This window comes from Neovison vison, chromosome 6 (genome assembly GCF_020171115.1).
Source record: "Neovison vison isolate M4711 chromosome 6, ASM_NN_V1, whole genome shotgun sequence".
NCBI lineage: Eukaryota > Metazoa > Chordata > Mammalia > Carnivora > Mustelidae > Neogale > Neogale vison.
The window spans coordinates 54,378,698-54,390,703 of record NC_058096.1 but is presented as its reverse complement, the minus strand read 5'-3'; positions in this window follow the sequence as shown (position 1 = coordinate 54,390,703).

Here is a 12,006-nt window from a genome sequence, read left to right as displayed (position 1 = left end):
CGACAAAGCAGGAAGAAATAACCAATGGAAAAAAGACAGTCTCTTTAATAAATGGTGCTGGGAAAATTGAACAGATATATACAGAAGAATGAAACTCAGTCATTCTCTTATACCATACATAAAGATAAATTCAAAATGGATGAAAGACCTCGATGTGAGATGGGAATCCATCAAAAGTCTAGAGGAGTACATAGGCAGTAACTTCTTCAACATCTGTCACAGCAACTTCTTTCAAGACACATCTCCAAAGACAAGGAAACAGAAGCGAAAATGAACTTTTGGGACTTCATCAAGATAAAAATCTTCTGCACAGGAAAGGAAACAGTCAACAAAACAAAACAAAGAGGCAACCCACGGAATGAGAGAAGATAGTAGCAAATGACACTACAGACAAAGGGCTGATATCCAAGATCCATAAAGAACCCCTCAAACTCAACAGACACAAAACAGATAATCGCATCAAAAAATGGGCAGAAGACATGAACAGACACTGTCTCCAAAGAAGACATACAAATGGCTAACAGACACTTGAAATAATGTTCATTTTCATTAACCATTAGGGAGATTCAAATCAAAACCACATTGAGATACCACCTTACACCAGTTAGGATGGCAAAAATCAGGGCTAGAATCAACAAATACTGAAGAGGTTGTGGAGAAAGGGGAACCCTCTTACACTGTTAGTGAGAATGAAAATTGGTGCAGCCACTTTGGAAAACAGTGTGGAGATTCCTCAAAAAATTAAAAATAGAGCTACCCTGTGACCCAGCAATTGTACTACTGGATATTTACCCCAGAGATACAGACATCGTCAAAAGAAGGGCCATATGCACCCCAATGTTCCTAGCAGCAAAATCCACAATAGCCAAACTGTGGAAGGAGCCGAGATGCCCTTCAATATGAATGGATAAAGAAGATACAGTCCATATAGACAATGGAATATTACTTAGCCATCAGAAAGGATGAATACTCAACTTTTGTATCAACATGAATGGTACTGGAGGAGATTATGCTGAGTGAAATAAGTCAAGCAAATAAAGTCAATTATCATATGGTTTCTCTTAATTTGTGAAACATGAAGTCTAGCATGAAGAACATTAGGATAAAGAAGGGAAAAGTGGAGGAGGGGATATTGGAGGGGGAAATGAACCATGAGAGACTATGGACTCTAAGAAACTGAGGGTTTTAGAGGGGAGGTGGGTGGAGGGATGGGTTAGCCCGGTGATGGTTATTAAGGAGGGCACATATTGCATGGATCACCTGGTATTATACACAAACAGTGAATCTTGGAAAACTACATCAAAAACTAATGATGTACTGTATGGTGACTACCTAACATTAAAAAAAAAAAGAAATAAAACTAGACTTATGAAATGCAAAAAAAAAAAAAGATTTATTTGTTTATTTTAGAGAGAGAGCACAAAAGAGCAGGGGGAGGGGCACAGGGAGATGGAGAAAAATGTCCAGCAGACTCTGGCTGAGCACAGAGTTTAATGCGGTGCTCGATCTCATGACCCTGAGACCCTGAGATCATGACCTGAGCTGACTGTGCCACCCACGTGCCCCTTCTTGATGAGTTTGCAAACACAAGGAAGCCAACATGTCTGGAGCAGTACAAATCAGAGGGAGAATGGAGAGAAATGATGTGAGAGCAAACACAGGGCTAGATTATATGGGGCTTTTGAAGTGATTTTGAGGATTTTTGACTTTGAGTCATGTGATTGTTAGATAAAACTAGAACTGCCCTATGACCCTGCAATTGCACTACTGGGTATTTACCCTAAAGATACAAACGTAGTGATCCAAAGGGGCACGTGCACCCGAATGTTTATAGCAGCAATGTCCACAATAGCCAAACTATGGAAAGAACCTAGATGTCCATCAACAGATGAATGGATAAAGAAGAGGTGGTATATATACACAATGGAATACTATGCAGCCATCAAAAGAAATGAAATCTTGCCATTTGCGACAACATGGATGGAACTAGAGCATATCATGCTTAGCGAAATAAGTCAAGCGGAGACAGACAACTATCATATGATCTTCCTGATATAAGGAAGTGGAGATGCAAAATGGGGGGCTAAGGGGGTAGGAGAAGAATAAATGAAACAAGATGGGATTGGGAGGGAGACAAACCATAAGTGACTCTTAATCTCACAAAACAAACAGAGGGTTGCTGGGGGGAGAGGGGTTGGGAGAAGGGGGGTGGGGTTATGGACATTGGGGAGGGAAAAAAATAAAATAAAATAGTACCTGAAAAAAAAAAAAAAAGGTTCCATGTACTGAAGCTCCACTCATTGCCATGGGTTGGCCATGACATTTTCAGGTCTGCACTGAAGTCCGAAATGTTTCTGTATTCCTCATCTTCTGTCTTCTAGATTTCACAAGTGTTAATCCCACCTCCATAACCCCCTTGCCCTCCTAACTCCATCTCAGTGTTTGCTTCTTGTAGGATTCAACCGACATAGTAACATCCCCCTGAGATGGTCAACTTATACTTGGTTTTGCATTTCTCCTCCCTCCTTGTGTCAAGTACTATATAGATGCAGGGAATACAGACATCACTTCAACATGATTTCTATCCTGTGCAGCTCACAAACTCATTGAGGAGAGAGCACCATAAACATAAAATGTAAGGGAGACGACATGAGGAGCTTTGGAGTTGTATTAGTTTTGAATTGCTGTGTAACATCACCACAAACTTATCAAACTTAAAACAGCACTCATTTATTATCTCAGAGTTCTATAATTTAGATATCTGAGCAGGCTCAATTGGATTCTCTGCTAAGGCTCTCACAAGGCCAAAAATTATACCAGCCAGTCTGGGCTCTTATATGGAGGGTCTAGGGGATAATCTACTTCCAAGTTTATTCAAGTTTCTGGTAGAATCTAATTTCTTTCTCTTTGTTGGCTGTCATTTGCGGCCTCTCTCAGTTCCTAGAGATCCCTCGTCATGTGCCCTCTTGGGTCCCGCCCCCCTACCCCCCCCACCCCCGCCATCTTCATGTGTGTTGAATCCTCACACTTGGAATCTTTCTGACTTCCTGAAGCCAACCCAAGAGAACTCTGCCTTTAAAGAGCTTGTGTGATTAGATTAGACCTCACCTGGAGAGACTCCCCTTTGATTAACTCATAGTCAACTAATTAGTAACCTTAATTACATCTGCAGAATCCCTTATATTAATTAACATAATCAGGACTTGAATGAATTCTCGTCACATTCATCGTCCTGGAAATTAGGCAGAAAATCTTGGGGGACTATTTTAGGATTCTGCCTACCACAGGAACATAGAGGAAGGGTTCAGGATGGTGAAACTGAGGAGGCAAAAATTTCTAGGGGGAGATTATAGCTGAGATGAATTTCTGAAGAAGAGTAACAGTAGGGTCAAATGGGGGCAGTATTAGTGAAGAGTTAAAGATCTGAAATTTATATTATGTGCCAGCGTATATGTATAAGTAGGACTATTACATAGAACAGTAGTGTGCTATGCCAAGAAAGTAAGCTTAAAAATTAAACTTGGTTGTTGGGAAACCATTAGAGGTTTTTAAGCAGGTGATTGTCATGTGTGTTAGAGAGTGATTTGACAGAAATATAGATGGTAGTTATTATAGAGTGACACTACACAGATCAAACAGAAGCTGTGAAAATCATCTGAGAGTGACTGAATCAGGATCTTGGTAGTAGGATGGAGAAAAGGGGGACTTTCATAATTTAGGAGCTTAATTTTGTATCTTAGTGATATCATATGGAAAATGCCCGAAGAGAAGCAGTCTAGGATGACTTTTGGTTGAAGTAACAGTAGGGGGCGCTTCTCTAAATTGATTAAAGGATGAGGGCAGGACAGGCAGATTGGAGGGAGGAGACAAGTTCAGTATTGGAGATGTTCAATCTGAAATAATTGTGGAACATCATATCAATTTTTCCCTCACTAACTGCATCAGTACAAAAACACACACTTCTAATTTCTATTAAAAATAAAACAAGAAAACATTCCTCAACCTCATAGCCCTCTTGCTACTAGCTTGTTTTTTCTTCTGTGCCTTTTAGCTAAACTTCTACATATCATTTCCTTGCGTTCACTTTCCTTTTACTTTTCATTGCGTTTCCGGTTTAGCTTCCTAACCCACCCAACCAGTCCATCAAAACTGCTTTGTCAAGATCAGAGGTGGCTTTAATGTTTCTGAACCAAAGAGACATTTTTTCTGTCCTCCGTTAATTCAGGGGCCCAGCAGTATTTGATGTATTTGACCTTTATCAATATAATATAAAAGTGATCTTTTATTATTCTTAACAAAACAGTATTTTCAGAGATGTGAAATTATATCTAAAGTTGATTTTCATTTTACTTCCTTCTTTTCTACTAAGGTTCTAAGGTTGAGTATCTACTCATGTTTCATATTTACTAGTTGATTTTCCTTTTCTGTCAACTGTCTCTTCACAACTTTTTCCTTTTTACATTGGATTTGTAGTCTTTCTTATTTTATTTTTTAAACTGAAATGTAAAATTGACATACAACATTATATTAATTGAAGATGTACAATATGATGTTTCACCATTTGTATATATTGAAAAATGATCACTGCAATAAATCTAGGTAATATTGTCACCATACATAGTTACAGTTTTTTTCTTGTGATGAGAAATTTCAAGATTAATTATCTTAGCAACTTTCAGATATACAATGTAGTATTATTAACTATAGTTGCCATGCTGTACATTTCATCCCCATGAGTTATTTATTTTATAACTGGGAATTTGTATCTTTGACTCCCTTCACCCATTTTGTGTTTCCCTCTTTTTCTGCCCCTGGCCACTGCCAATCTGTTGTCTATCTATAACCTGTTTTTGTTTTGTTGTGTTGTGTTTTGTTTTTGGAGATTCTATATATAAATGAGATTGTACAGTATTTGTCTTTCTCTGACTTAGAATAATTCAGATAATACCCTCAAGATCTGTCCATGTTGCTCTAAATGGCAAGATCTCATTTTTTTAAGGTTGAAAAATACATATTTTCTTTATCCATTCATCCATCAGTAGGCAGTAAGGCTGTTTTCATATTTTGGCTATTGCAAATAATGCTATAGTGAAAGGGGATGTGTGTGTGTATCTTTTTGACTTAGTGTTTTATTTTTCCTCAGGTAAATACCCAGAAGTGGAGTTGCTGGATCATATGGTGGTTTTATTTTCAATTTTTTGAGAAACCTCCATACTGTTTTCCATAGTGGCTGCACCAGTTTACCTTCCTACCAACAGTGTATAAGGGTTCCCCTTACCCTACATCCTTGCCCAGCACTTGTTATTTCTTGTCTTTTTGGCATTCTGACAGGTATGAAGTGATACCTCAAAATGGTATTGATTTGCATTTCCCTGATTATTGGTGATGTTGAGCATCTGTTCATGTGTTTGTTGTCCATCTGTATTTCTGACTTGGAAAAATGTCTATTCAGATCCTTTGCCCATATTTAAATTGGATTTGTTTTTGTTTGTGTGTGTGTGAGTGTGTGTGTGTGTGTGTATTTTGGTTGTTTTACTATTGAATTGTATGATTTATTATACATTTTGGATATTAACCTCTAATCAGATACATGATTTGCAACTATATTCTCCCACTCAACAGGTTGCCTTTTTATTTTGTTGATAGTTTTCTTTGCTATGCAGAATCTTTTTAGTTTGATGAAGTTCCATTCATTTATTTTCACATTTGTTGCCTTTGCTTTTGGTGCCAAATCTAAAAACTCATTGCTAAGACCAATGTCAAGGAATTTACTGCCTATATTTTCTTCTTTGAGTTCTATGGTTTCACTTCTTAATTCAAGTCTTTAATCCATTTTGAGTTAATGTTTATGTGTGGTATAAGATGGTGGTCCTGTTCTTTTTTTTTTTTTTCTTTTTGCATGTTGCTGTCCAGTTTTCTCAACACAATTACTTACTTATTTTTTGAAATTTTGTTATGTTAGTCACTATACAGTACATCATTAGTTTTGATGTAGTGTTCCAAGATTCATTTATTTATTTTTTAAGATTTTATTTATTTATTTATTTGTCAGAAAGAGCACGTATAGGGGGAATGTTGGGCTAAGGAGAAGCAGACTCCCTACCGAGCAAAGATAGCCCTAAGCACAGCTCCATCCCAGGACCTTGGGATCATGACCTGAGCTGAAGGCAGATGCTTAACCAACTGAGCCACCAAAGCATCCCCCAACACATTTATTGAAGGGATTTTCTTTTCCACATTGCAAATTCTTGCTTTTTGTCATAAATAATTGACCATATACTTGTGGATTTATTTTGGGGCTTTCTATTCCATTCCATGGATCTATACATCTGTTTTTATGCCAATGCCGTACTACTTTGTATAGTATTAGCTTTGTAATACAGTTTGAACTCAGGGAGAGTATTACCTCCAGCTATGTTCTACTTTCTCAAGATTGCTTTGGCTATTTTGGGTCTTTTGTAGTTCCATACAAAACTTAGAAGTGTTTGTTCTATTTCTTAAAAATAAACAAAATTGAGATAGAGATTTAATCTGTAGTTTGGTTTGAGAAATATGGATATTTTAACAATATTAATTTTTCCAGATCATGAGCATGGAATATCTTTCTATTAATTCTTGTTTCTTTCATCAGTGTCTTCTAGTTTTCAGTGTACAGTTCTTTTACCTCCTTGGTTAAATTTATTTCTAAGTATTCTATTCTTTTTGATGCAAATGTTAATGAGGTTGTTTCATACTTTTTACGTATTGATTTATATGAATCTTTTATATATTCTGGCAAATAAATGTGGTAGGTATTATATACACTTACTCAATATCTGTACACACACTCCTCTCTGTTCCTAAGGAATCTGATATTGTCTGTGACAGCAATAAGCCTGGCTGAAAATACTTTGTTTCTCAAACACCATTGTAGTGACAGGTAGCCATTTGATAAAATTCTCATAAATGAGATGTCACTGGAAATCCAAGAGAAGGACATCCTGTTCAAAAGAAAAAAAAAAAAAAAGTCTGAAGTTGAAAGCAGTCAGTTCCCTCTGCATTTTTCTGATCTTTTCCTTCCAGACTGATGTGAGGACTATGAGCTGCATTGAAGCCATGAGGCAACAGTGTGAGGATATATTTACTATATTAGAAAAAAGACAGAAACTAGAGTCTGGATCCCTGATGCTATCTTGGAGTCCATTGCAATCCCTCCAACCTTTGAACTTCTTATTACATGTGACTAATGTATTTAAACAACTGGTGTAGTGTTGTATTTTGGCTTTGTTTTCTGTTTTAATGTACCGTATGTTTTGCAAGTTTTTTCTCTCCTTTTGTGAATTATCTTTTGACACTTCATGTTTCTTTTCTTTACTTTACTTTTCTTTTCTTTTTAAGATTTTATTTATTTATTTGACAGACAGAGATCACAAGCAGGCAGAGAGGCAGGCAGAGGGAGAGGAGGAAGCAGGCTCCCTGCTGAGCAGAGAGCCCAATGTGGTGCTGGGATCATGATCTGAGCTGAAGGCAGAGGCTTAACCCACTGAGCTACCCAGGCACCCCAACAATTCATGTCTCTTAAAAAAAAAGAGATTTTATTTATTTATTTGACAGAGAGACACAGCAAGAGAGGGAACACAAGCAGGGGTTGTTGGAGAGGGAGGCAAGCTTCCAGCTGAGCAAGAAGCCCAAAGCTCAGCTCCATCCCAAGACTGGAATAATGATCTGAGCTGAAGGCAGACCCCTAATGGCTGAGCCACCTAGGCACCCCTAAAAAAAAAAACCAAAACCAAAAACAAAAACAAAAAACTTTTAACCTTTAGCATTGTAGACTTTTTGGGATTCTTTATCACAATGAAAAAAGTTTTCCTCTATTCCTTGTTTACTGAGAGTTTTTATGATGCATGGGTGTTTGAATTTTGTCAGTGGCTTTTTCTGCATCTATCGATATGACTGCTGAATTTCTTTTTAGTCTCTTGATGTGACAGATTATATTAATTGCTTTTTTAATGTTGAACCAGCCTTGCATACCTGAGAGAAATCCCACTTGGTCATGGTATATAATTCTTTTTATACTTTTTGGATTCAATTTGCTAATACTTTGTTGAGCATTTTTCCATCTGTATTCATGAGAGATATTGGTCCATAGTTTTATTTTTTTGTAATGTCTTTCTCTGGTTTTGATATGAGTTAGAAAGTATTTATTCCTTTTGCTCCTATTTCCTAAAATACATTATAGATAATAGTTGTATTTTCCTTTTTAAATGTTTAGTATTATTCACCAGTGACCTTGAAAGGTCTGGTGCTTTCTATTTCAGTAAGTTGTTAATTATTGATTTAATATCTTTAATAGATTTCCTAGATTCATTAATTATAAGTGGATGATGGATTTTTATCAGTCATCTGCCTTTATTGAGATACATTTTTCCTTTTATCTATTATTTTGTTAATTACATTCTTGTATCTTCTAATGTTAAACTTCCTGCCTCTCTGAGCTTAATGGATTGACTTAATAATGATTTATTTAGAATGTCTGTATCCATCTTCAGGAAAAATATTGAACTAAGATTTAACTTTGTGTTGGTGTCTAATTTTTTAATCTGAATTTTCTCACCACATAAATATATTGAGAGCAGTCCATCTATTTGTCCTCCATGGAAAAGTACACTTTGGTAGATTGAACCAGTTAGCCTTTGTATAAGAATGTTGATTACATCCCTGTTTGTTGTCAGATGATTTGCACTCTCTCCTCATAGGAATATTCTTTGTGTATTATTGTGGTGATTGAACATAAAAGATTTATATGAGAAATAAACCAGTCTTTGTTGTTGCAGGCCACTGAGATGTTTGGGATTGTTTGTAACTATACCATCAACTAGTTAATTGACACATCATCTAAAATTACAATTATATATATATATATATATATATATACGCACATATATATATAAAGTTTTTATTTTAATTCTAGTTAGTTAACATACAATGTTTATTAGTTTCAGGTGTACAATAGAGTAATTTAATACTTATACATTTCTTACATGTCTGATAGAAATCAATTATAAAATTGTTTTAGTCTTCAAAATGAGATTTTTAAAAAATTCTTTATTTTTTATTAACATGTAATGTATTATTAGCCCCAGGGGTATAGGTCTGTGAATTGCCAGGTTTACATACTTCACAGCACTCACCATAGCACACACCTTCCCTAATGTCCATAACCCAACCACCCTCTACCTATGCCTCTCCCCATGGCAATCCTCGGTTTGTTTCATGAGATTGAGAGTCTCTTATGGTTTGTCTCCTTCCCGATCCCATCTTGTTTCTTTTTTTCCTTCCCTACCCCCCAAACCCCCCCACTTTGCCTCTCAACTTCCTCATATTAGGGAGAGCATATTATAATTGTCTCTCTCTGATTGACTTATTTTGCTCAGCATAATACACTCTAGTTCCATACACGTAATCACAAATAGCAAAATTCCATTTCTTTTGATGGCTGCATAGTATTCCATTGTATATATATACCACCTCTTCTTTATCCATTCTTCTGTTGATGGACATCTAGGTTCTTTCCATAGTTTGGCTATTGTGGACAATGCTGCTCTAAACATTTGGGTGCACGTGCCCCTTTGGATCACTACATTTGTATCTTTAGGTTAAATACCCAGTGGTGCGATTGCTGGGTTGTAGGGTAGCTCTATTTTCAACTTTTTGAGGAAACTCCAGGCTGTTTTCCAGAGTGGCTGCACCAGCTTGCATTCCCACCAACAGTGTAGGAGGGTTCCCCTTTCTCCACATCCTCGCCAGCATCTGTCATTTCCTGACTTGTTAATTTTAGCCATTCTGACTGGCGTGAGGTAGTATTTCATTGTAGTTTTGATTTGTATTTCCCTGATGCCGAGTGATGTGGAGCACTTTTTCATGTGTCTCTTGGCCATCTGGATGTCTTCTTTGCAGAAATGTCTGTTCATGTCTTCTGCCCAATTCTTTTTTTTTTTTTTTAATTTTATTTATTTATTTGACAGAGATCACAAGTAGGCAGAGAGACACACTGAGAGAGAGAGGAAGGGAAGCAGGCTCCCTGCCGAGCAGAGAGCCCGATGTGGGGCTTGATCCCAGGACCCTGGGATCATGACCTGAGCTGAAGGCAGAGTCTTTAACCCACTGAGCCACCCAGTTTGATAAGTTCTTTATAGATTTTGGATACTAGCCCTTCATCTGATATGTCATTTGCAAATATCTTCTCCCATTCTGTCAGTTGTCCTTTGGTTTTGTTGGCAGTTCCTTTACTGTGCAAAAGCTTTTGATCTTGATGAAGTCCCAATAGTTCATTTTTGCCCTTGCTTCCCTTGCCTTTGGCGATGTTTCTAGGAAGAAGTTGCTGTGGCTGAGGTCGAAGAGGTTGCTGCCCGTGTTCTCCTCAAGGATTTTGATGGTTTCCTTTCTCACATTGAAGTCTTTCATCCATCTGGAGTCTATTTTTGTATATGGTGAAAGGAAATGGTCTAGTTTCATTTTTCCGCATGTGGCTGTCCAATTTTCCCAACACTATTTGTTGAAGAGACTGTCTTTTTCCATTGGACATTCTTTCCTGCTTTGTCGAAGATCAGTTGATCATAGAGTTGAAAATAGAGTTGGGCTCTCTATTCTGTTCCACTGATCTATGTATCTGTTTTTGTGCCAGCACCATACTGTCTTGATGATGAGAGCTTTGTAATAGGGCTTGAAGTCTGAAATTGTGATGCCACCTACTTTGGCTTTCTTTTACAACATTCCTCTGGCTATTCAAGGTCTTTTCTGGTTCCATATAAATTTTAGGATTATTTGTTCCATTTCTTTGAAAAAAAAATGGATGGGATTTCATTTTTCGTTGTTGTTGTTTTTAAAGATTTTATTTATCTATTTGACAGACAGAGACCACAAGTAGGCAGAGAAGTAGGCAGAGAGGCAGGCAGAGAGAGAGAGGTGGAAGCAGGCTCCCTGCTGAGCAGAGAGCCTGATGTGGGGCTCAATCCCAGGACCCTGAGATCATGACCTGAGCCGAAGGCAGAGGCTTAATGCACTGAGCCACCCAGGCACCCCTGGGATTTTGATAGGGGTTGCATTAAACGTGTAGATTGCTTTAGGTAGCATAGACATTTTCACAATATTTGTTTTTCCAGTCCATAAGCATGGAACATTTTTCCATTTCTTTGTGTCTTCCTCAATTTCTTTCATGAGTGCTTTATAGTTTTCTAAGTACAGATTCTTTGCTTCTTGGTTAGGTTTATTTCTAGGTATCTTATGGTTTTGGGTGCAATTGTAAGTGGGATTGACTCCTTAATTTCTCTTTCTTCAGTCTTGTTGTTGGTGTATAGAAATGCAACTGATTTCTGTGCATTGATTTTATATCCTGACACTTTACTGAATTCCTGCACAAGTTCTAGCAGATCTAGAGTGGAGTCCTTTGGGTTTTCCAGATAAAGTATCAGATCATCTGCAAAGTGTGGTAGTTTGACTTCTTCTTTGCCAATTTAGATGGCTTTAATTTCTTCTTGTTGTCTGATTGCTGAGGCTAGGACTTCTAGTACTATGTTGAATAGTAGTGGTGATAATGGACATCCCTGCTGTGTTCCTGACCTTAGTGGAAAAGCTCTGTTTTTCTCCACTGAGAATGATATTCACAGTAGGTTTTTCATAGATGGCTTTAATGATATTGAGGTATGTACCCTCTATCCCTACACTTTGAAGAGTTTTGATCAAGAAAGGATGCGGTTCTTTGTCAAATGCTTTTTCAGCATCTATTGAGAATATCATATGGTTCTTGTTCTTTCTTTTATTGTATTGTATCACACTGATTTGCAGTTGTTGAACCAACCTTGCAGCCCTGGAATAAACCCCACTTTGTTGTGATAAATAATGCTTTTAATGTATTGTTGGATTCTATTGGCTAGTATTTTGGTGAGAATTTTTGCATCCATGTTCATCAAGGATATTGGTCTCTAATTCTCTTTTTTGATGGAATCTCTGGTTTGGGGATCAAGGTGA